This window comes from Python bivittatus, unplaced genomic scaffold, assembly GCF_059951505.1.
Source record: "Python bivittatus isolate LINGU-HERP-01145 unplaced genomic scaffold, Pbiv_v1 ctg000070_np1212, whole genome shotgun sequence".
Taxonomy (NCBI): Eukaryota; Metazoa; Chordata; class Lepidosauria; order Squamata; family Pythonidae; genus Python; species Python bivittatus.
In genome coordinates this window covers 27,266,557-27,288,962 of record NW_028277034.1, presented here as the reverse complement: position 1 = coordinate 27,288,962, position 22,406 = coordinate 27,266,557, and the positions used below count along the sequence as shown (strand labels likewise).

At 35.1% G+C, this 22,406-nt stretch overlaps 1 long non-coding RNA gene across 1 annotated transcript in view; it reads right to left on the bottom strand.

Annotated features, from left to right (window-relative positions):
* Positions 1 to 21,061: 21,061 nt before the first annotated feature.
* LOC148216862 (uncharacterized) overlaps positions 21,062 to 22,406 on the bottom strand; it is a 137,239-nt gene continuing 135,894 nt past the window's right edge. Inside the window, exon 3 of the long non-coding RNA XR_015794570.1 lies at positions 21,062 to 21,172. This is a non-coding gene — a long non-coding RNA (uncharacterized LOC148216862). The remainder of the gene's footprint in view (positions 21,173 to 22,406) is intronic.

Here is a 22,406-nt window from a genome sequence, read left to right as displayed (position 1 = left end):
TTTCTTTTCATTTTCTCTTTGTCTCTTCTCAGAAACTTGTTCAAAGGTTTAACACATCTCTTTTGTAAATCCAAAATAAGAAAGTAATCCAGTTCACTCTTCTGGTTAATTATTTGTATATCCCTTTTAAATATTAAATTTTACAAATTTTGATTTGTAAATCCAGTGTAACATCTTTTTCCATATCATTCTTGTAACCTGTCATTTTAAAACCCACATTCTAATCAGCCTCAGTCTCAGTCTTGTCCAGTAAAACCTGTTCCTCTTCTATAACCTCTTTTAAATCCATTTTTATGATAGCAAACACTCTTAAGAGCAAATTCTTTTTAAGCATTGTTCCCCGATATCTTTGAATTCTTGCTCCATTCTGTATTAGTGGGTCTTTTCGCCTTTAATTCTAATCTTTAGTTCTTTCTGGTTCCTCATTTCATTTCATTTCATTTCATTTCATTTCATTTCATTTTTTATTTTTTATTTTTCTAATCAACAGCATTTCCCCATGGGAAGATTTCTTATACTTAATTTCAAAATCTTCATATATTTTTATAGAATTCTAAACAACCCACAGGAAGGAGTCTTGTAATTAATTTCAGATTTTTATCTCAAATCCATCTGGCCTCTTAGTCCATTTATAACTTTTCAAAATCAATGTTCTAATGCCCCTTTTGCAGTTTATTCCAAAATAAGAATTTTTTAAGTCCTTAAACTTGCATAAAACTCTTTCACCAAGAATTGAAGAAGACTTATCTGGTGTAATGAAACTTGCTGTTCTGAAGGTTCTTAATATCCAAAAAACCATTAAGAAGCAATTTCCAGAAATGATTAAGAAAGGAAATACATGAACCCTGTGTCCATAAAGGTACTGAGTGCGGCTTGGGCAAATATGGCAATACCTTGGCACTATCCCCACTGGAGACCATTGTCTCCTCATGTGGAACTACTTTCTGGAATGCTTGTGGGTAATCCCAAGTCTTCTCCTTGTCTGGAGAGCTGTCTTCAGTTTGCCATTGCTTCCCCAGAAGTCCCAGATTCCTGCTATACCTACTTCTGCCTGTCACTGTCTCCCAATCTACTCTTACCCATTGTTCTGTCCTCCCAGACTATGGAACACATTTACTAACCCCACCCACACTACACAATAAACAATAAACCTGCAACTCTTATTCTCCTCACTCACCCCAGCATCCAACTACCACTGACCATTCCTGCCCAAGAACTTGCTGGCCTCTAGAGGGCTAAGCACCAGGGGGGAAGCACCCAAACCTACCAGCTACTAATAATCCCCCCCCCAAAATAGGGGGATCATACCAATGCAAGACCAGGAAAGCAATAGCAGCATAAACCCCTAGAATTAAGGGAAGGGCCCAGCCAGGCCACCCTGGAGCCCAGCATGAGATATCCAAGATAGCAAAACATGTTCCAAATTAAATGTTATGCCCTAATCAAGGGTTGTCAGCATCACCCAGCCTCCACCAGCCTCTCTCCTGAACAATCCTCCAAAGCTCTTCCCACTGGGCACAAAGCAGTCCAAATGTTTTTATGCCTTTTTTTTTTTAGTTAATTCAATCATGTCCAATTCTTGGAGACTGCCTGGACAAGTCCCTGCAGTTTTCTTGGCCAGGTTTTTTCAGAAGTGGTTATGCAGCTGGCTTTGTTCAGGTGGGAACTCATGGTCTTCTAGTTTCTAGGCTGATACCTTAACCACTACACCAAACTGTCTCTCAATACCTTATATAATACTATATAATAATACTTATTATTATGTAATAATAATAATAATATATAATCCTATATTACTTAATACTATATAATAATACTTATTATAATACTTACATAATGCTCTTATACCTATAGCTTTTGGTTATTGTTATTATATACTGAATCAATTTTATCAGTCTCTAAGTCCTTTTCATGGCATAAAGTTACCTATGACAACACTATAGAAGATAGTATTAATTAAAATACCACATTCAATTGTAGAAAATAATTATGAAAATAATTGATTTAAATTTAAAATAAATAAATACATCTCTTGCCTTTTGCTCCTGGAGGTAGTAAAGAATTTATTTTCTACTAAGCCAAATTAGAGACTAAGCAGACTTGTATTTTTAAAGGTTATTATGCAAGTTATTTAATTGCCAACTCAGTGCAAAGTTGCTAGATTTTTTTAAAAATTTTTATTTTTAAAATGATTGTGTGGCTGAAAGCGTGTGTGCCATAGTACCAAAAATCTGGTTGCTATTTTTGGCAGTGTCCAGTGTCCTTTCTGAACACTGGGAAAGTAAGTTACTGATTTGTGACTAAGACGACCTGTATCAGAGCTATATTTCTCTATGCTAAATAAAGATGTTTACAGCTGAATTCATTCTCTTTTATTAAAAGAAGGTGAAAGAGTAAATGTCATGCCTACCCATGGGAGGGTGGGCGTGGAGCACAAGTGTAACACAGTTGCTTTCATGAATTAGTAACATGAACAATAACAGTAATTATAATTAAAATCTTATCAGATTGAATATATGTTTCATATGTTCTACCAGTTTCATGAATTATCCACTTTGAAGGTATGCATTCAATTAATTTGCAATGAAGTAGGGAAATCTGGCACCAGTTTTTATTCATCTGAGATGAAAATACATAGCTCTAATCTGCCTGGTCTAGATACAAAAGCCTCTGAAATTCTGGCACGGAATTGTCCTTCTGAAACTCCACTGCATTTCAAATGCTGGCACCATAGCTGCCACACCAGGAAAGAAAAGGAATATCTTAGTGAGGAGAGAGAAAAGGCAAATATTAAACCACCATTCTCATAGTAGACTGAGAGAATAGATCAGGTATTGCTTGTTTGCTTTCCAAATTTCATTTCAGATCCAGTGATATCAGACTATTGTCAGTCTGGACCAAATTTAACGGTTCTAAGAGTTCAAAAAGTCTGTGTGGATGTAGCAATTATCAAGTCTGTGTGGAAGTCAATATGCCAGGCTAAAATGATCAATCAATATAGTCTTACATTATACCATATTAATTCACCCTCAAACCACTGCATCATTGCCAATTCCACAAATCCAGGAAAATCAATAATGGATAAAATACATGTCTAATCATCATTATATCATCTCCATAAAAAATCCACAAAATGTCTACAGAATATTGGTAAATTCCAATATGGAAATTAATTTCTGTGTGAAATTCCAATCCAGTAAACAATGGGGAAATAGGGATTTCCAAAGTATAACATGGGAATCAGGTTGTTGAAGATTTAGCTGCCATCTCTATTATATTCTTCTTCTGAGGGTAGTACAGCTTGTGATGTAAATGTAGTGCATTGTGATGATGTACTAAATCATAAACCAACAGTTATAAAATATGCAGATTTATTCATAATCTAATTCTATGTTCACTTATCTGGAAATAAACCTGTTTTTTTTTTTTAAATTATTGGAAATAATTGTAGAAGAAGAAAGTACATGCTTGAGTTATCTCCTCCTCCTCCCCTTTTTTCTTTAGTTAAACAGAACACAGGAAACAGAAATAGATAGATAGATAGATAGATAGATAGATAGATAGATAGATAGATAGATAGATAAATTTTTCCCATACAAGTGTATATAAACTTGATATTTTCAATAAAGGATGACCATATTTCATTGTAATCTCCTTATGAAAATTTTATATTTTTTGTCTTTTACTCTGTTGAATTTTATTGCATTTTATTCTTGCTACTGTTGCTTTAAGAAGAAAAGCTTCTCATTTTCTGTTGTTTTACTTGTGGGCATCTAGGGTATTTGAAAAGGACAAACTGACCTCCATATTTTCTTCTTTCTTGTTCCTTTACCCTTGGCTTTCTCTCCCTGCTTTTCCACTATTATTCCAACTCATTCTCAGCATTGCTGGTTCTTTTTCCCACCACTAAAGAGATTAAATCTTTCAAATGGAGTGCAGCTAAGACTGACTTTTACCTGACCCACAGATATAAAATTCTAAAAAAATAAAATTTATACTCTTAAAGACTTTTGTTCTGGCTGTATCTGAATAAGTACTGTGAATATTGTATCTAGCACTGTTCCTGATTGCTGATAATATTTCAACTTAAACACTAGATTTCATCAGAATGTTCCCTCTGCCATTGTTTCTATGATTTCTTTTTTTCTTTGTATTGTCCTATTGATTTAAAGTTTACCCTTGTACAAAAGGGTATAAAATTGTATAAAATTTGTATCAGCATGCTGTAGGGAGGAGTCTATAGCAAGGTAAAGGGAAAGACATTGTACTAGACTTCTCCCAATTATTGAATTTAAAATAAAAATAGATTATTTTTGCCCTTTTTCTAAGTTCCTTGCATCACACATATCCAATCTATGTCTGCAGGCAAGTTGTTCATAAGTAATATAAGGTCTTCACTGAGGAACTTGGACTTACATTAATCTTTTATCTATATTGAAGGATTAGATGCTAAACAATAAGAGGGGTGTGGAGAATCCATTTCTATTGTCCAGCCATCCACTGGCATATAATAGGTGTCTGGTTCAAAAGAATTTGGATGTCCTAAAATGTTAAATCTTGCCTTAAAGTCAAATTAATACATGGAATTATTTTTGCCCAGAACATAACAACTTAAGGACATCACAAAAAATATATATATTTTAAAGAAGAGTTATTTTCATTTCTTTTATCATGTTCTGATTTATAAATTTTTAATTGAATAGGCATAGTCTAAGATCTATCAACATTTTTGATATAGACATTAGGATATTTTCCCAACATTTCAACAAAGTAGGGGTCTCCAATTCCTTTTTCCTTTCCACCTATTTTCTTCTTCCATTTTAAAATAGTCAATCCTGCTATTAGGAGGATAAAAAAAGTGATCATGGTGGTCACAACTGTGTGATCAAAAACCCACCCCTTTGTATATGCATGAAGTGTCAATACACACTTGCACAAGGGCTTTGATGTGTGCTTTGACTGTGTGTTTTCCACTGACATCTTGATTTTTTGACCCTCCCCTTCCCTGCAGATGATGCTGCCTGCTATGAAACATGACCGTTGGTGTGGCCACTGATTAAAAATAAAAAAGATGGCATAGAGCATGCAGGTATGGTAAGTGGTAAGGAGGAGAAGATGTGAGTGGAAGAAGAATATTAGCAACAGTGTTAATAAGCTATAGAATTGTGGCATGGAGGCAAGAAAGAAGCAAATGGTAAGGGAAAAGCAGTGGTTGCACTGGGAAGGGCAGAAGAGCAAGGAGTAGTATCAACAACATCCCCATTTCTCTGACCAGGGGCAGCTATCACAAGGAAGCTAACCCAAAAGATACAGCTGTGTCAGTCTGGTAGAACAAGAGGTAGCTTCCCAAGCCTAGGAACAGAAGCAATGCTGGTCTGGCAACAGAAGCAATCCCCAATTACATCCAATGAGATTATAGCAGCAGAGCCCAGCCTAGCGGTAGCCAGGAAAACAATCCAACCATTGATATCCATGGGGAGGAAATGATGAAATGTGTGTCATGGCAGTTAAACATTGTTCCCACATAATATTGCAACCCAAGAACAAAAGAGTGGAGCTTGCACCATAACAGCTGGTGCATTTGTAGTCATTTTGGTGTCGTGATGGCTAGCTCTGGATGTGTATGAAGCCAAGAGTAACAATTCCCAGCAGCAGCATTCTAGCAGCAATAAGTGGTCTTGCAGAGACAGAAAAGAACATAAAAGCCAAACAGTAAAGGCAGTTAAAAGTTGGCTGAAAGGGCCTGGGCCTGGGGCAGGGAGGGAAAGATCTCAGTTCCTCTTCTCTTCCAAAACATGGAGTATCTTAGCTAGGAAGTGAAGAGACCCTGGAAAAGAAAGTAAGTGCAAGTACAATTTACAATGTATAAAAATAAATACAGTAATCCACAGGTTATAGGAGTATAAATACAGTCTTTAGATATGTGTACCAAATAAGAAATAAATTTACAAAAAATTATATAGCTATATAAGAGACAAAGAAATAGGTTTTGAATAATTAGATATAAGGACAATAGAACAATAGTAACAGGTTTAACAAAAAAGGATAGCAGCCATAAAATTTAGATCTAAGATAGCTATGTAGAATAAGAATTTTTAAAAAGCAGTTATGAAAACTAACATAGACTTATCAGAATAGACATAGGCTTACCATTATTCAATTTGCCATGAAAATATTTATTTCATACTCAAATATTAATTAATACTCATTATTGGATACAAAAGCCTATCCTATCTGAATGTATAGTGTCAACTTCAAAAGAACTTGTGGTGCTCAGTTGCCTGAGTAGATAAACATTTTGCACTACTAATGGATAGATTAGAGGTTGTTGCAAATTATACCATACTTATTTCCCCCCACATGTTTTGGAAATGGATGTGTTTTTTCTTACGCAATATGTGAAATATGAATAATTTGCAGTGTCAGCAGTAACTTTATATATATTTGAATTTATGTCTTTCACACTATGGTCTCTCATCTTCCTGAATGGTTACATTTCAGTTTAATAATGGAATAATACTTTTATCTACTTTGCAATTATATCTTATTGTGTTTTAATGTGTCTGTGATTCTGTATATTTATAAATTTATCTTTAATACAAGATCCATCATTCAATGCCTTTTAATGGGAATTTTAAGCATCTCCCTTCTAACACAACATTTTGAAAATCTACTTCCCACACACAGTCAAAGAGGTCTCAGGGGGATTTCCTTATCATAAGTACTGTCTCCTTAAAACACATTGTAATTCAAAATGCCAACCTCGGATAATCAGATGAGCAGAAAATTCCAACTCTGATATTTCTTTGATGACTCTTTGCCACATAACATTCCCCTGAATCCCTAGTGCATCCTCAAGAAAACAGAGAGTGGAAAATTCCTTTAGCTACCTCAACTATAAGGAAGACAACCTGCTGCTCCTTGAGTGTCTTGTGCCTTACAGAAAATTATTATTATTCTGGCAACATAACTTGTTAGCTGCTGCGGCAAAATAACATCACAATTGAAATTGTTGTATTCTGATTTCCAGCAAAAAGTCTGAGGGGATGACAAAGTAGAATACCTTTCCCCAGTCTGCAGGGTGGAATTTGGGGAGTTATAATTTCAATACACACTAAAGTCACTATATTGGGAAAAGTTCATGCAGAATAAAAGCACAGGAAGATCATACCTGTCAATCTGATATTGCCTTGCATTTCCCCACACTATCAAGAACAAATACCATACTAGACCGGACAATATTTTGATAGGTTGGGACTGAACTTGGGCTGGGGAGTGGGGAGGTTAGAAAGTAGAATAGCCTTCCTCTAATGGCAGAATGATTAGGCTAGCAAGATGAAGACCCAATTTTCCAGCATTTTAATTTTTTCTAAAAAAGGGTATGTGTATATATTTTAGAGCTTTATAATTTATTCTCATGTCCAAGTACCATGGCAGCACTTCTTGACATGTACAATTGTGAATGTACAGCTTCCTGTTTTAGAATCTGTAGCCCCCAACTAAAAGGTATGTATTCTATATATAAAATCCAACAAATGGCAACCGTGCACTGTCCCAAGTAATTGACAGCCTGATGTACTGTACATTGGGAGTTTTACACTAGGTCTAGGACAGCTGCAAAGTGATATGGTATTGGAGGATATTACCATCAGTTTGTATCTGTGGACAGATCACTCTCTGTCCTCCAGTTCACTGGGGCAACCCACCTCTATGAGGACGCAGAGCTTTTTCATTCAGCCCGCCCCAGGCAACTGATAGACACTGCTGGATTCCAAAAGACGCTCTGGGTTTTCTCTGAAGGTCTAGTGGGTACCTCAGCCAAGGTCTTGGTCGCAGCCTGGAATAGGTAGGTAACTACCTATTTCTCCTAAGTGGCCTATCTCTGCAAGCCGATCCTGGGGTTCACCTTTATTTTCTGAAGACCTCTGGGAGATGAAGTGTCAGAAGTGATGCCTAGAGTAATGTTGGAGGAAGACAAAGAATGAATTGGACCCAACATGAATAAGACCTCATATATGGACCTACATAATGGTGATAACGGCATGAAACATTATTTCTCCATCTTTGTCCTGCAGCCCTATTTAGGGTTATCCATTCCCTGCTGGGGAGGGATGAGTCCCAGGAGTATCTACAGAGCCTTGGTGAGGAATATTTCTTGAACTTCTTTTTTGCGACCACATCACATTTCTGGCTCATATTCAGTTTGTGTTAAACTGCAGTCAGCTACTGTTCCAAGATCTTTTTTGCAAGTTCTTTCACTAAACCAGGTAGTGATCATGATGTTGATGGCATTGATGATAATGGCTGAACTATTGTTTCCTTGTTCATTTGCTTTAGTGAAACAGCATTCAGAGTGTGGGTTATGCAGCATGGATGCATAAATACAGACAGGGTTACTTTTTAATAAAATGTATTCAGTAGGCCTGAGTAAAGCTTCAAAAAGGCTGTTTCACTTCATTGAAGAGTTATGCAAAGTGACCCTTGCAAAGAGGCAGAGCCTGCCCTTTTAAAAGCAAGGTAGTTGCATTGCTTTGCTCTATTGAACTTCTTAAGCTTCTTCCACACCTTCAGTCAGCATATCAATTAACCAGAGAGCCTTCTGTGCATGTATATAGGCTTCTTCAGGCCATTGGAAATGCCAGATGAGGCTGTGAGCTAAGACAAAATGCCTCAACAAGGCAAATTGTGTCATCTGTGTGATGTGAAGCAACTTGAACACGTGTATTACTTAAGAAATTGTTTTTGAGATGTGAATAATTCACCCTTAAGTATTTAAATGCTCTCATTAACTTGGTGGGTTTTTTTTTTTAATCTGCGCTCAATCGTTACTGACTCTGCAGTGACTGCTTGGACGAGTCCTTGCAGTTTTCAAGGCAAGTGTTTCGGAAGTGGTTTGCCAGAGCCTCCTTCCTAGGGCAGAGCCCAGCTGGCGAGCGCAGGAGGCGGGGTTTCCGTTGCTTCGCACCCTTTTCGGGCGCGCACGGTTTTTCGCGCTTACCGGCAACTGCTCCCAACTCCTTTTTTGCAAGGCACCGCCAGCATTTTTCCTCCCACCGGAGTGAGAGTCCCCATTTATCTACTCACGTGAGTTTTCGAACTGTTGGGTTTACAGGAACTGGGGAGGAAACAGGAGCTCACCCTGCTCACGCGAAGGCTGGACTCGAACCACTGAAGCGTCGACCATTTCTGGCCGGCAACTAGTTCAAAATCCATAAATTTGAAGTGTAAGAAATAGTGTCATACTATTTCACATGATGAAGTGGAACCTTCATAGCCAAAGCTCAGGGTCCTTACCATGCAAGATATATAAGTGATAAATGTGCTATTATGCTCCCTATATTATTCTGTGTCTTATATGTGGTCTATGGAGACGTCAGCAACTTACATTGCTTCCAGACTAATTTTCAAAGATAGATTGATGGTTGGGTACTTTACCCTTTAAAAATGTGGTAGGCATTATTCTATCTAGAAATATGTTTACTGAGCTTTCTAATAGTTTCCCTCAGCTTTTTGCCTATTTGTTGCAGTGCATTATGGCTTTATCCCAGATGCTATTTCTTCACCTGAAGCAAGACACTTAAATGGGGCTTCTGATCCCTTAAAATGAAGGTCATGTTGGTTGTGTGAAATGTTGGCTAACACATGGAAATTTGCTACATTTATCTTAAAGGGATTTCTGCTTGCCATCTGCCTGCTATTCCTCTATCCTTTAAATGCAAAAAAAAAAAAAAAAAAAACACCAAAACAGCAACAACACCCCACCTTTGTTGGTTGATACAGTGGGGCAAAAAAGTATTTAGTCAGCCACCAATTGTGCAAGTTCTCCCACTTAAAAAGATGAGAGAGGCCTGTAATTTTCATCATAGGTATACCTCAACTATGAGAGACAAAATGGAGAAAGAAATCCAGAAAATCACATTGTCTGATTTTTAAATAATTTATTTGCAAATCATGGTGGAAAATAAGTATTTGGTCAATATCAAAAGTTCATCTCAATACTTTGTTATATATCCTTTGTTGGCAATGACAGAGGTCAAACGTTTTCTGTAAGTCTTCACAAGGTTTTCACACACTGTTGCTGGTATTTTGGCCCATTCCTCCATGCAGATCTCCTCTAGAGCAGTGATGTTTTGGGGCTGTCACTGTATCTTCAGATTAGATTTCAAGAAAATTGCCATTTTAATTGTACAAACACAGATTCCAATCATACAGTTTCAGAAAACAATTTGGCATGGTATGACATTAATTGTACAGGCAGCAATCATTTAAAAAATGTTCCATCAGTCATTTCTTCTTCCATTTTGAGCCTGGTTAGGGTCATGACAGCATATGGAGAAGAAAGGGAATCAAAATAGGCTGAAATTATTGGAGTGACTGGAAGCAACTTTACCATACAACCCTCCTTTTATTATTTTGAGAAGTTTGACCACTATATAATTAAGCATTTCACAGATGGTCATGCCAAAATAGATGGCTTCATTGAAGAATTGAACAAAGTTCTTGATTCTCAAACACATTTTTGTAACCTATTTTTGTCTGACAAGAGGAAAAGGTTTCCTTCCATATAAAAAATATTCCATTGTTCTCTTTCATTTGGTTTGTTTTCAAGAGAGATAATTTCATTGTTTAAAATAGAAGTGCTTCCATTTTGTCAGCTGCATCTTGATTGTTTTTCTTGTAGTACAGTGGCAAGGAAAAGACAGCTTGGTGTAGTGGTTAAGGCACCAGGCTAGAAACCAGTAGTCGTGAATTCTAGTCCTGTCTTAGGCACAAAGGCAGCTGGGTAACCTTGGGCCAGTCACTCTGTCTCAGCCTTAGGAAGGAGGCAATGGCAAACCACTTCTGAAAATCTTGCCAAGAAAACTGCAAGGACTTGTCCAGGCAGTCACCAGGACTCCACACTGACTTGAAGGCACGTGTGCATGCACACATGCACACACACACACACACACACACACACACGGTGGCAAGGTGGTTTGGGTAAGGTCCTATGTAACATACAGCTTATTACAGCAGTACAGTATAGAAATTTAGGGTGTTATGTTAAAGTATAAACAGCCTTAAATTTATTGCCTCCCAAAAGTTGAAAACATGGACAGTGGTCTCAGGCACAGCAGCAGATGTATAGCTGCTGTTGTAAGCATGAAAAAAAAAAAATGAATTGCTAAATGAAGATATCTAGAACCAGAGAACAGGCAAATACAAATTAGAACATGATTTTATAGCAGTGTGCTAGAAAAATTAACACATGTCTATTATCACAGCTTGTGCTCTACAGGAAGTTAATAGGAAATGGCTTAATCTTCATAGGATACCCCTGAAAATGAATGAGGTATGAAATCACCTGCATCTTTGTGAAACCTGTTCTTTGAGGTTATGGCTTAATTTGTAAAGAAAAGAAAAGAAAAGAAAAGAAAAGAAAAGAAAAGAAAAGAAAAGAAAAGAAAAGAAAAGAAAAGAAAAGTCACTTCTCTTGAGTTGTTTTGTGTAGACTTAGTGTTCCAAAAAGTTACAACTATTATCTCTTGAAAAGAAAGGCCTGGTTTTGTTATTACCCTTTTTGAATACTACAGTTGTCCTCCTAACCCAAGAGTTCTTTAAGGCTAATTAAAGCTACCAGGTCTCAAGAAAAGACCCAAGTAAGATTTATTTTTCTTTGCTCACTGCAAAACGTTCTCTCTCAGCATTCTCCTTTCCAGATTTAAAGAAAAATGTGAACTTCCCATTACAGACCTTGAATTATATGTTCCATATACATTCCTGTTATTAAAGAAGTCGGAAACCTCCACATATAATTAGTCTGACTTTCAGTGTTTCTTATATTATCAAATGAGCAATATGTAAGTGATCTCTGGACTCCATGTAATTTCCACAATGTGTTTGTGCATCTTGTTCCTGCTGAAAAGGATACAGTGGTGTTTGATAGGACACTGTCATTATATGCTAACACGTTTTTAAGATTGTTTTAATGTGCAACAATAAAATTATTTTGGGGGAATTTTAACAATGTGTGCTTGTTTGTTTTGCTGTATTTACATATGAACCATGGTCATACCATTACTTAGCACATCCCTCAGCTGGAGAAGAAAAGGCAAAGGCTTCTCTTGGCTAATAAAGGTTGCTAATTCAGTTGTATATATCTCAGATTAAGCAGAGAAATAATATACTGTATACATGTCTGAAACTGAAAAACAAAAACAAAAGCAGAACTTATTCTAATTACATATATAAAAGATCGGCTGCAGCTTTCTGTAATAATGCATTTATCTGAGTATGCATGTTTGATTTTTATTTATTTATTTTTTTTGCTTGTTTATTTGTTATTAAACTTGTATGCTGTCCATCTCCCAATGACTGAGCAACTCACAACAATCAACAACTCTGGGTGGCTCACAACAATCAATAATATCTGCCATGTTTCTAATGTCTAATGGCTTTTTGTTTTTGTTTTAACTGTATTGTATGAGGAATTTTACACTGCTACAATGTATGATGAACTTTATATTGGGGGAAGGTGGAATGCCAGAGTCTTGGAAGGAGGCCAATATAGCATTATTACCTAATGAAGGACAAGATTTGACTTTAACTAAAAATTATAGACCAGTATCACTATTGAATAATGACTATAAGCTGTTCAGAATGATTTTAGCGAGGGGCATGACTTAAGATGTGGGTGGCATGGCTATTTATGGTACGACAAAGTTAATGTAGATTTTAGAAATCAATTTATTAGATGTGCCATATTGAGAATATGGAACAGATATAAATCTGTCTCTGAAGGTTCCCTTATGGTTGTCACCACAAGAAACTTTTCACAGAAGAGAAATGATAACTAAAAATAAAGGGTTAACTTATGGTGACATATTGGAATTTTCTCAAAGGGACTTTAAATTGAAGACAAGAGAGGAATTGATATCAGAAGCATACATGTGGTTTTCTTATGTACAGTTACAAGAAAGATTTTAAATAGATAAAAGGACTTGTGGTTTTCAATATGGAAAGACTGAATTTGAAGTAGAATCATGTACTAATGATGAACATATTATTGCAAAGATGTAGAAACTTTTACTGAAATTAGAGTCAGAAGATGAACAAGTTAAGGACTGTATGATAAAATGGGCTAAAAACTTTGGCTACAATGTACAGATGGAACAATGGGAAAATATGTGACAGAAAGGATTGAAATTTACATTGTGTAAATGTAAAGAGAATTTTTATAAAATGATGCATCATTGGTTCTTGTCACCAGAAAAATTATCTTTTATTGTTTCTCTCTTTTTCTTTCTTTTTTGCACTTTTGATCTTTACTATTTTCTTTTTTTTTTAATATTTCTTTTTCTTCTTATTTCTCTCAATATTAGTTTTTGTTAGTTTTTACTGTTCCTTAAAAAAAAAAAATGAATGAAGTTTTTTTTTTTAAAAAAAATATGTGTGATTGTTCTGTACACCAGCCAGAGTTGTTGGTTGTGGATTTGGTGGCCTTATATATTTCTAAAATAAAATAAAATAAATATTTAAATTTGAGGATACTGTTAACATAACTATAATACTTTCAGATGACCAACTCCTTATGATATTAAAGACATAATTGGGATATTTTAAGCTTGGTTGTTTGCTTGCAGATGCTTCATTACCAACTAGGTAACATCATGTTTTTTAAACATGATATATGTTTATATAAACATGATGTATGTGATGTATATAAACAGGGAGCATTTACTCCCTGTTTATATACAGTAGCTTGCTCTGCCAGCGTTGGTGAGGGTGTGGCAAACCACACACTCACTAGCACTGATGGTGTTACCTAGTCAGGTAATGAAATGTCCTCAAGCAAACAACCAAGCTCAAGGAGCACCAAGGACTCCACAGTTCAACCCTGAGCTACACTTATTCTCTTCTATTGGGATATTTTAAGGAAGAGACTAAGAAGTAAATGGTTTTATTTTGTATTTCTAAATACAGATATGAGAGATCCAACTGTTCATTTTCAGAACAGTCCCTTTGAGTTTTAGGGTATCCTGTTAAATCTCCCTCTTTTTAGAATTATTTCAGGTAGCTGCATTTCCAAAGCACTTGAATGAAATGTATTAATTATGCATTTCCATTATGACAGAGCCAACATCAGCAGTGACTAAAACATAATTTGTTTAGGTAGCAATGCAGGCTGTTCTCTGAACAAGTTGTTTTTCCTACAGGGAGAAATCAGTCTTGAATTACAGACCAAGCAGGCAAGATAAAGGAAGCAAGCAATAAAAACATATCCAGTGGGAAAAAGAATGAAAATCTGGCTCTGAATATTCTCTTAAATAAATAAAATATATATTTCTATCACCAGAAGTGTCCAGCTTTTAATTAAAATGTTTTAATTATTTTTTTAATTACAATTTTAAAAATGCCATGTTATATTTGAAACAAGGTCCCATTTCATGCTATCTCCTGATTATCTATTATATATAGATAATCAGATTTCTTCTGAAATTATAGGTACAGCAGGCATAAACACCTATTATTTATTTAATAGGTAAGCGAAGAAATGGTGTACTGCTGCTTACATAAAAACACTGGAAATAATTCCTTCATTATGGCTTCCACTGGGATTTAATAGAAGCATGGAAGCCAGGTAATCTACAGATTGCTCTCAAGGTTGTCCAACAAGAGAAGACTTAATGTGCACACGTGAAAAAGGCAAAGATATTGCACATACCCTAGGCCATGAGATTTTTTTCCTAAAATTCTCCCTAATTTGAAATAAACTGTAAAGCAAATCATTTCCATTATTAAATAGGAACATAGAATCACGATCAGACAAACATTTTCTTTTCTAAATAACACAAAGATATCAAGTATTTCATCCAGATATGTATTAAGGTGTAATATCATGAAATAATTGATTATATCTGGAAAGATTTCACACAAAATATTGCAGTTGGCTATGAGAGTAACAATAACCTAAAAAAAAAAAAAGGAGTTTTAGAAAAATCTGGTTTCAGTTGATCTGAATCTTCTGTATATGTTTTCAGATCCACTTAATGGGGAAAAAATCTTAATTCCTATTTCTAAATTCAGTCTATCTAGCAAATGACTATGGTCAAGGCAAACAAAATTATATTAATGCAAATGCTGCCTTGCAAAGCATTTATAATGCAAATAGACAAATATAATATTGACTGAATCATGATGAATCTGGATGTGTATTTATGTCATATAAAACTATTTTTGTATTTCATATACTTAAGATAAAATGAACATAGATAAAAGAGTATTAACTAGTGAGACAAGCTATAACAGGAGTAGCAAAAACAAACTAATAGGCATAACATTTTCTTATATGAAAAGTTTATATTTGCACAAGTTGGTTTGCAGTCCTCCCCATAAAACAAAACAAAATAAAATGAAGATAACTTTAACAAATTAATGTACTACTCTATTAAACATCAAAATGAGTGAATTTATTTATAACATTCATCCTTTCCCTACTTGTGTATGTGTGTGTGTGTGAAAATAGCTTCTACAGTACTATTTTAAGATGACTCATCATCATGTTTCTCTATTAAAAGCTACTTCTGAAATTTCCTAGTTAGCCAAAAACAATGACAAGGAGGGTAATCTCATTTTCTTTCACTGGATGCTGCTTAAGAATTGCTTCTCCCTATCCCCACATGTCTTTTAGAATATTATCTAATATAATTTTCTTTCATTTTTGTTATCTCTTTTGTAGAAATGAATTTATTTATTTATTTTCTACAAGGTAAACCATATATTTCCTACAAAGTATAGAATGAAAGAAGATGGATATTCCAAAAATCAGGCAAATAATATTAGTACTGAACCTAGTCTTTGATCATATTTATCTGTGAAGGCCACCAAACCAATAATATGTTTTGTGAAGGCATTTCAAGCACAGGAGATTGCAAGAGATCTGCACATTTCACTAACTGTAAAGATTCCTTGCTAACCATTTTTAAAGGACACATCTTCATGGTATCATCTTTGTCTTATCCCTAGCCCACATGAAGGAAGTTCACATTCTTCTTTAGCTGCCCTGATGTTAAAGTGTTGTTTTCTCCCAACAGACACCTTGTTGCATGAATTACCTGGATGGCCCACTTGACAATGTAGTTGATGATGTAGTCAGGGTCTGGAATATACCCAACTCCCATTAGCCATTTTATGCTGCTATAGGCACATGCCCTCACCTCAAGGTCCACTGTATTACTTTGCAATTCTATTCAGGTTTAGGCAGCTAGAAAATCCAGTTCTTTAAACTGGCTTTCCCTTTATACTAAAAAACAATTTCTCCCTAATTCTCCTGCCACTCCTACCAAGTCAGATTCCCAAGCAGCTACAGCTATGAGGAGAACCAATAAATAAATAAATAAATAAATAAATAAATAAATAAATAAATAAATAAATAAATTTTAGGAAAAGGAAAAGAGAGAATATAATTCTTTTCCCATCAGGTCTTTCATTTCAAAGAATTGCTCTGTGAGATCAGAGATCTAGTGAATAACTCTCCCCTTGTATTTTGCCCAGGGGGGGAGGTGAACTCAGATTTTTCCTATGCTAATCACATAGAGCTGAACTGTGCAAGTGGAGGCCTGCTGGGAAAAGAGTCAGCTTTCTGCAGCCAGTACTTGCCAGCTTGAGAAACAGTTTATGGGCCCTGTTAAGGAGGAACAGTAAAGCAGGATTGAGTGATATGAGAGGACAGAGTAAATACATTTAGAGCAGAAAGGAAAGCCCCAAAAGATGTGGATGTGGCCCAGGAGATGTCAAAAAGTTGTTACTAAGTTGCTATTTGTAATATGGCAGCAGGAGACTTCCAGGAGAGTAATGGCAGACTGAGGCAGCTCCATTTCTGTGGAGCTGACAACCGTGGTGGCTTAGAGGAGCTGCTGAAAGGTCCAGCTCTTTGGAACATCTCCAGACAAAGGAGATCAAACACAAATACTCCTTATGGGAGCTCACTGTGAAGAGATCACATTTTAGTGATATCCAGTGGGTTGAGTGCTCTGAGAGTTGTGGGAAACATAGAGCCACAGCCACAGCTTAGAGACTTCAAAAGGACACTAGATTTGCTTTCACTTCTTATTTTAATTATCATTGGAAACTACTTATTTAAAAACATTCTGAAAGGCAAGTTGCTATGCACTGGGAGAATTTCTTTCTATCCTCGAAGAAAGAAGATTAATGATTACAAAGAAAAATCTTCACTTTTGGAAACAGTGATAGGGAGTTAAGAATGCTGACTGGGGACAGTTAAGGGGCCAGATGGATTTGAAAGACTAATTGTTATTGGTTCTTTTTTTTTTTTTTTTTACTCCTAAGGACTGCTTAAATTTTATAAAATTTAAAAATACAGCAGATTATTTTGGAATTAGCTATAAGAAAACTTATTGTGGGAAAGTTTTGGCTCTGAAAATAAACAAAAGATAAGACTAGGCTTTGAAGGTTAACTAGAGGGAACCAGAGAGCAATTAAAGGAAAAGATACATCCTAAAATAATGGAGGAACATTGTCTCACTATAGAAGAATTTAAATCTTTTTGGGAACAATGTGTTCAGGACTTATTTTTGAACTGGATTTAATAGAGGTTATAGTAGAAGAAAAAAAGATTCTACTGGATAAATCAGAAGCTGAGGCCGATTTGAATAAGGAGATTAAAATGGACTTTAAAGAAATGCCAAATTATAAAAAAGATATGGAAGATATAGAAAAAGATGCTGTGGATCTGAAAATTGATTTTAAAATGTTTAATTACAAGAGTGACATGGAGAAAGAAATTGTAATGGATATACAAACTTTGCTAGCTGATGTTTTAATAATCAAAGGAGATATCCATATTACAAATCAGAAGAGTGAGTTGGAGAGTTATTTTACTTTGGATCCATAGAAGGGAAATGTTAAATCCTTGAAGTTGCTTCTGAAAACAACTTTCAGAAAGTTGAAATGATAATAAATTACTATGTGGGACTTTATCTGAAGAAGTGACTGAAGATCAAATTGATATTGATAACGTCATACAGAATATCCTAATCAAGGAACTACCAACTCAGACAGACACTCAAGGAGTAAATAATAGCCTAATCAAGAAACTGCCAGGAGAAAACAACACCCCCACCAACTCTGACAGGTCAAGCTACTGTATATAAACAGAGAGGAAGCCCCACTCCCTTCTAGCACTGAAGATGTTACCTGGCTGGGTAATGAAACATCTGCAAGAAAACAATCAAGCTCAGAAAAACCCAAGGACTCCACATGTAGTGTGTTATTGAACTAAATTGTTGATATTGTATTTTATCATTTTGTACCTTGTTATAGGCCATGAAAAATAAAACTATTATTACTACTATTGCCCAGTCTTGAGAGATTCAGTAAAATGTATGTGACTGACTTCTTTCTCACACTTCTCCTGTTACCTACGTAATTCTGCTTTGTATGTTTTTGCCAGTTTCAAATAAATCTGGCCCTCAGTTGTTCACCTTTTCTGATGCAACATTTAGCCTGAAGCCTAGTACAGAAACCACTGAGATAAAATTGATTGGCTGTTCCATGCCTTCCAGCCAGCATTATTTAGTGGGGGATCATTGGAACAGGGAGATTCTCATAGTGCCCATTATTGTCCTGTCTTGTGCATGAATGACTGGTAAACTTTGATCCTTTATGATGGGAGAGACATACCAAACAACAAATATTCTGGTGATTCTGTTTGCAGAATTTAAATAAGAATGAATTATTTAATGGAAACTATCCAGGATTTTTTTTTTTAAAGATAAAATAAGATCATATTGTTGAGGGAAGATAGAGAAAGCTGTAAAAATTGCATTTAACGAAAAGAAACACTTCATATGCTTAACAGTCTCTGGTTTGGAAATGATTGAAAAATTCAGCAGTATTTCAAATGGTGCATATTTTTCACTTTCAGTGAGAGGTTGAAATCTATTATCATTCTCATTAGGGCAATTCTCCAAGAATTGATTGACAGAAAGATCTCAGAACCTTTATCACCCATACTTTATAAACAATGAATACTGACTTTCTGAAAAATAAATATTTCATAATTAAACCAATCACTGCAAACGTATATTAAAATGAATTAGTGCAAACTATACAGAACTGACTAATGAATTAACATATTTTTCAACACTTTTAAAAATTATAAAGTTCTATTAAAGTGGAAATCTGCTTTTAAATGTGTAACAATTCTTTCTTAAAATCACATTCCATTTTGGTAGTAATTTTAGTCATGATTAAGAATTTATCAGATGAGATTGGATTTAGAATATTAAATATACAATGCACTGCATACAAATGAATAATTTTATTAATAATTACTATTACATTGCTTAGATTCAATTTTTTAATCAACTGTGGAACATAATCCGAAATATGTTTGCCCAATTTGAATGGGAAGCACATTGTATAAGATATTAATAATTCATTTGACTTATTTATTGAAAGTTATCAACTTATATTTAGTCCTCATCACCTGAGTATTACTAGATTTTTACTTTTCCTTTTTAATTTTTTTAAACCATTTCAGTAAAAGAGGTGATGGTTGTTCTTAATGTTTGTCCTGCTTGGTTACAGGATCCACTTGTTTTGCACTGCCCTCAAGCTATCAATGCATGATGTGATGAAAACTATTGTTTTTCATCTGGCTTGTTGTAGAGTCTCACACTAAGTCTAAAGATAAAGTTTTTGTTTGATAAAATTTAGAATCTAAAAAGAAACAGTAAGGCATATCAAAACTAGGAATTATATATGTGGAATGTGCACTGATGAGAATATATATACACATGTATGTGTATGTGTATATATATACACACACACACACACATTCTCATCAGTCCACATTCTCATCAGTCTACATTCACATATTTTACTTAGAAGTCCATCCAGTTGTGTTTTATATCAATTTATATCTCAAAAACATTTAGTAAAAGCTTGCATTGGCTTTTGCTTGAAATATGATTCAGGGTGGAGTCTCAGTTTCTCTGGAGCAGATGGTTTTGATCCCATTCATTCCAATCCTATGCCTTTACTTTTATTTTAACATATTCTTTTGGAACAGAATGGGAAAAACAAAAACCAAACCCTCTCCCTAAAGAAATTCCCACTGTTTTTGTAAAATTTTGTCAAAGGTGGAGAAGAGAGAAAGGAGGAATAGTAATTATGCCTAGCCCAATCATAATATCTAGGTGAGGAAGGGGAGCAGTTGAGAGATCTTAGAGACTGAGAAACAACCTTAGCTTTGTGATTCAGTCTGCATCATTGTCACTCATCTCTATTTCTGGCCGGTTATTTGACAGCTTTTTAAAAGATGATTAACTGGCTGAGTCTAGCCTAATAGCAGAGTTTTTGTTTTTGTTTTTGTTTTAAAGAGCAGTGACTTAATTCCTCTTGCTTCTATTTTATTCCCCAATTATCAGTTGTGCCCTCATTTCTTATGCAATCCCCTTCTTTTTGGGGGGATGGGGAGGTAGATAACTCACCATCAGTCTGAAATGTGCAGTGCATGTTTTCCCACTGAATAAGCTACTATTATTATAAAGTTCATTATATTCTATCCCCAAATTATATATATTAGTACTGTCAAAACAAAAAAAAAAAGATGGGTGAGGGTCAAGAAGAAAAGTACCTTGAAATATATGCATTTGTTTTTATTAAATAGTTCAAGCTCATCTCTGTTTAATGGTCTAGCTTCTCTACAAACTATGAAATTATGATTAAAATTAAAACATTACACTTGCTTTGTTCTTATGTTAGACACATTGATTGAAGTATCCTTGATTCTAGAAATTGTTATTTTTCTTTCTATCTTCCTTATATGGGATTGCTATATCTCAAAGTTATGATTTTTAAAATAATCATTGTTTGATCATTTATGTGATCAATGGTCACATAATCATCATGTGACCATTCTAGACACAATTATGTTTTTTTTCCTGTGAAAATTCTCATTTGATTTCCTTCCTTCCTTCCTTCCTTCCTTCCTTCCTTCCTTCCTTCCTTCCTTCCTTCCTTCCTTCCTTCCCTCCCTCCCTCCCTCCCTCCCTTCGATTTATGTACTTATCTGAATTACAAAGAGGATGAGTAGGATGTTCTTTCATTGTACCATCATTTCTTGGAGGGTCTGCAGCCTCACTGTCCCCAATGCATCCATTAAATCCTAAGGAAACATATAATTGAGTGTTGTTATTGTCCTTAAGGAAGCAAAGGCAACCAGGCAAGCTTCAGTTTGATGTACATATATGTTTAAAAAGAAACAAATCCATTTGTCATCTCACAACATGAAATAAATTACAAAACATTCAGGTAATTTCTAAATTTTAAACCTCTCTGAAAACGAGTTAAAAAAAAAAAAGGCAGACAACTAAAGGCTGCATTTCAGGGAAGTAATTTTTATTTGTAAACTGCAAGACAGATTTTGGCATAACATTAAACCATGAAGGCTCTCCATGCAATTCAGAATTCCAGAAAAGTAGTATTCTAAATTGCACAGAGATCATTAATGAATCTGAAATGACATTTCCTTGCAGATAATCTTCCTTTATGTATAGAAGGCAAGAGGTGACAGTGCATTTATAAGTATATCCTTCCTTCTTGCCTGTAGAGCTAAATGCTTAAAGAGGCTCACCTCCTACATGAAACGAAAACAAAATAAGTCACATTATAGTTTAACCCTATGTATGAATCAAACCAATAAAAATTATGTGTTAAAATTTAAAATAACAATATAAACAAAATTTAATGCCAAATGAATGGTTTGGATATTGTGCTATCAAAATATTTCTTTCCACAGAGATGATCTGTGATAAATCTTGGCATTAAAAGATTTAGAAAATTATTTTCATTTTTCAAAGCCATCACAAGTAATAATTTTTTATCTCATTCTGATTATGCTTGCAATTATAACTTTCTGCTGACAGGCCATCAAAGCTTATGTCAAACTCTAGGTTGGATATGTTATTGACTAAACCCTCAGCAATTTCTTAAAGGAAATCAACCCTGATTGCTCATTGGAAGGATCGATAATGAAGATCAAGCTCAGATACTTTGGTCTCCTAATGCGAAGAGAGATCTCTTTGGACAAGACCCTGATGCTGGGAAAGATTGAAGGCAAAAGGAGAAGAGGACGGCAGAGGATGAGATGGTTAGATAGCATCACTGAAGCAATGAGCATGAAACTGAGCAAACTCAGGGAGGCAGTGAAGGACAGGAAGGCCTGGCACGATATGCTTCACGAAGAGTCGGACATGACTTAACGACTGAACAACAACAAAACCCTCAGCAAACAAATACATTTTTTATCAACTATATTTTAAATGAGTATACTGTATTTGGAATGTTTCTCCATCTTTCTATACTTCACTTTACTTCTGTCTGTCTCCCAGCCAGGCATA